We start from the raw sequence: 4,827 nt of genomic DNA, 5'->3' as shown, positions 1-4,827 counted from the left end.
GAGCCAGGGTAGCGACGTCAAGACGACTAAGCCAGGGTAGCGATGACAAGACGACAAAGCCAGGCTGGGAAGGACAATACGACAAAGCCATGGTAGCGAGGACAATACGACAAAGCCAGGCTGGGGAAGGACAATACGACAAAGCCGTGGTAGCGAAGAGAAAGACGACAAAGCCAGGCTGGCGAGGGCGAGGACACGAGGACAGTGAGGCGAACAGAGAGCATGCAGATCAACTGAGTCACTGACGGCTGTCATGCGAGGGGTCGATTACATGTACCCAAGTCCGCTGTCCCTTGAGCAACTGGGAGCCGGCCAGACGAAAGAAGGAAGGAATGAAAGGAGGAAGGAAACAATGAATGAAATAATGAATGAAATAATGAATGAAGGAAACAGGTGGAAGAGGAAAATGAAGAAAATTGACATGAAAGGCAGGAAATTACAGTGAAAAGAAAGAAAGGGGAAGGAAAAATTTACACACGAAAGAAGACGTAGGGAAAGCAAGCGAGGCAAAAATGAAAGCAATACGAATGAAGGAAAAACAAAGAATTGAAAATAGGTAAAGATAAGAAAAAACAGGAAAAGAAAGAGGTAGATGGGAAGTGTGAAAGGAAAGGAAAAGTAGCAAGAAAGAAAAAACAAAAGAGGTCTCACTGGCCTCATAGGATATAAAAAGGATCCTACTGGCCCGAATAAAGGCAGAAAGTGGGTCCCACTAGCCTGAGGAAAAAGAAGGGGGTCCCACTAGCCAGAGGAAAGAGAAGGGGATGCACTGGCCTGAGGAAAGAGAAAGGGATGCACTGGCCTGAGGAAAGAGAAAGGGTCCTTTTCTATTGCTATCCCCTCCCTTCCCACCAAAGATGATTAAAGAACAATCTGTGCTTCGACTTGAAGCAAAGTACAGTGCCTTAAGGCAGATCGATGCTCTGATTACAGAGCGCTCGACCCTCTGCCACAGTATTTACACTAATGGTTCCCTACGCCACTCCACAGGTACTTCCTGAAGTGCAGTTATTGTCACGGCGAGAGACGGCTTCTGTTCTGAGGGGTTGAAGCTCGTATAAAAGACTATAGGCATCTACTCTTTACACAGAATTGTTTGCCATTCTCTCCGCACTCAAACAAGTAATCCCTCGTGACATAACTATGACGTGTTTGTGTCTGAAGCATAAAGGTTTGTGTATAATAAAATAATCAGTGATGGAGTTAGAATCTGTCTTCTATGGATCCCATCCCATATTGGCCTCCGTATGCATGATAGAACTGATGAACTAGCCAAAGCATATGTGGTTTTAGAGGGAGTCGATTGCCAGTTTAGATTTCCTTTGAGCACCCTGAGGGCAGTAATATACCGGGAACTGCAACAAAATCCAGTAGACCTGAGACAAAGTGAAATTCACACTAATTATTCTATCATATTTATATGCAGGAAGAGCCACATATCTATGGGTCATCCAATAACGTCAGGGACTTATTACTACCCACATTAACTTAACTAATGTTAGCCAAAGCCTAGCATTAGTGACGTCTAAAACTAATGTTAGCCAAAGCCTAGCATTAGTAACGTTTAAAACTAATGCTAGGCTTAGACTCTGCTATAAGTACCTCTGGGAGATGATGAGTCACAATAATGGGGTGAGAATAGCTTGAGCTACCTCATCCCTTTGTGTGTATTTTACCTCAATAAACTTATTTCAATTTCAATTTCAATGAGTCACAATAACGTAGCTAAAGATATGATAACCAAACCACGCATCAGAAGATGGAGAAACGGCGACGTTTCGGTCGTCGTTTCATATAAGATTTGATAATGGTCCAGGGACCAGATTCACGAAAGCACTTACGAACCTGTACATCTTTTCTCAATCTTTAGCGGGTTTGTTTACAATTATTAAACAGTTAATGAGCTCCGAAGCACCAGGAGGCTGTTTATAACAATAACAACAGTTGATTGGCAAGTTTCATGCTTGTAAACTGTTTAATAAATGTAACCAAAGCCGTCAAAGATTGAGGAAAGATGTACACGTTCGTAAGTGCTGTAACGGTTCTATTGTTACGTAAAGTATGGTGACAATAAACACAGACACTAAGATACTATATATATATTTGGTCGAATATACGCCTCACCTCATTCATCTCCAAAGGTTGACAGGAATATTAACAATGCATTTGGAGCGAGTATATTATTGGGATAATCTACTCGCTACAGTCACGGGAGACATCTCCTGTCACGCAGGGTGCAGTCGCACCTCCACAGATCTCCAGTATCAGCTCTTGATACTGGTAATGGCTCAAAGGGCCACCACTTACGGGCTATTCATGCCCGTGCCACCTTTTGGGTGCTTAATCTTCATCAATCAATCATCGGATAATAACTCACACGGGAGACATCTCCTGTCACGCAGGGTGCAGTCGCACCTCCACAGATCTCCAGTATCAGCTCTTGATACTGGTAATGGCTCAAAAGGGCCACCACTTACGGGCTATTCATGCCCGTGCCACCTTTTGGATGGGCTTAATCTTCATCATCATCATCTCGCTACAGTGCTTTCGTGAATCTGGCCCCAGAAACCGTCCACCAGGACGGACCGAAACGTCGTCGTTTCTCCATTTTCCGATGTGTGATTTGGTCATCCTACCTCTGGAGTTTGAACCGCTTGCTGCAGTAGGCTAAACTGAATGAATACAGTCAGCAATACTCTTGCCATATTTTGCGTCACTATGTCATTGAATGTGAAAAAAATCAGAATTAAGAGATAATTCTATTGTAAGTGTTCAAGAAATGTGTAAGTCATTCAAAATGTTACTACCAGAAATCCGAACAACTGTAGGTAGCACATGTACATTATTGTAAACTGGGGAGCATAATAAATGAACAAAATCGCATCTTTTGTCCTCGCATTTTCAATATTTTCTAAGGCAGGTACAGCGCCGTCCAGAATCCTTTACTAAAACCTATCAGTTAATCTTTAAGTTATTTGTTGAACACGTAAACCTGCTACTCACTTGAATAAAGAAACTTTTCCTCAGGAATAGGTTAAAAATAGGTGACCCCGGCCTGCATCTCCATCAGACTAAAGAGTTCCCCTGGAAAAAAGTCAGAGATGTTTTGCGAAACGGTTCTCGATAAAAGAATTTATCTGAATTTACCATACGTGGATTTAAGAAGAGGATGTCGCAGTTATTGAACTATTTACTGATATTATTAATCTGCCCACCTCGACCTAAGATCTAGAAAGATCCCCCCAGGCTTAAAGCTTAAATGCCATGCCCTCTGAAGATTGGAAGCTAAACCGATAAGCACCCAATACTAAATTTTATCAAATACCTGCAGATCTTCACAGACTAACAGAGATTAAGACGAATCAAATCTCAAGCAAACTTGAGAGTGCACGGTACAAGTTAGTGAAGGCGACCAGTCTCCCCATCATGGCGGCGCTCACAGCGAACCTTCAGCTTTAAGCTGCTCCGCCAAATTGGTTTCCCCTTACACCGTCTCTTCCATTTCCCGAAACTTTATCTTCGCGTTGTGCTAGAGTAGTGACATAGATCCCTTCCGGCTCCCTAACCAACTACTCTGCAGCAATTCTTAAAATCGTTAGCCGAGATCAAGGCATTTGTTAATTTACTACGAAAGGTATTGGATATTATTAATACAGGTTGCTATTGCGGGGTTGAGGAAGGAATGGCGGTTGATGGCATCACATCCGCTGCTGAGAACAACCCAGCGGGTTTTCTTCCTATTGGGGGGTGCTGTACATGCTGCTATATGGCGGTATGTCTACTCTCAGGATGAGTGGCACTGTCCAATAAACTTGCTCCTCGGGGCAAAAATTAAAAAAAAATCCACTGCCGAGCCCAGAAGCAAATAACTTTTAGGCCTATTCATATTAAAACTTATATAAATTGTCCTCGCTCTGGGATTGGGAAAAACAAATATGTATGTGATATCATTTTCATGTGCAGGTTTACTAGTGAAAATATAACATCCGTTTTAAAACTGGCTTCGGCTCCGAGCGCAAGAGCTGTTTGACGAGTGAAGAATTCTTGCATGTAGACCCCCAGCAAGGGCTCTTGACTCCACTCGTAAATTTCCTTGATATTTTTCTTATTCTTTAATACAAAACGGTATATATTTCCAATATAAATCGATATTCCATAATATATTTTTTTTTTTGTACTGGCGTCTAAAAGTAGGTGCTTTGGTTCTGTTGGCAATTATTTGTTTTTAAGCATGTGGGTAGTATATTGCCTTAATTTCATTTTCATGGGTCGTTAGGCGCAGTAGGTAGTTTTAACTGGTAGTTCTGACTTGGTCTTGTAGATGGTAGGATATACCTAACTTGGATGAGTGTTTGATGTGTAGTACTTCGGCTATGACTAAATTATCAATAAAATTGTATTATTATCTTAGTGTTGCTGATCAGAATATCACGTAATATTCTGGTTATATGTAAAAATGATATGATTTTAAATTAGTTGAAGCAGTTGATAGTAGAAAGGATTGTGACATTGAGTCTGTATCAAAGCTTTTTGATACAGTGTCACAGGAAAGACTGATTAGATAGATAGAGGCTCACGGTATTGGTGGTGCTATCTTAAACTGGACAAGGGCATGATTGTCAAAAGATATAATTAATTAGTATAAATGGAGTTAAGTCAGAGTGGGAAATTGGTGTAAGTGGAGTGCCTCAAGGCTTTGTCTTTGCATCTCAGTATTGTTTAAACTATTCATAAATTATTTAAATTCAGGATTGAGCAGTATATTTGCAAATTTGCAGCGATACGAAAATTACGCTGGAATACTCAATCAGAATACTCAAAAATCTT

Source organism: Procambarus clarkii, chromosome 65, assembly GCF_040958095.1.
Source record: "Procambarus clarkii isolate CNS0578487 chromosome 65, FALCON_Pclarkii_2.0, whole genome shotgun sequence".
Lineage (NCBI taxonomy): Eukaryota > Metazoa > Arthropoda > Malacostraca > Decapoda > Cambaridae > Procambarus > Procambarus clarkii.
The sequence above is the reverse complement of the archived record's forward strand: the minus strand, read 5'-3'. Positions refer to the sequence as shown.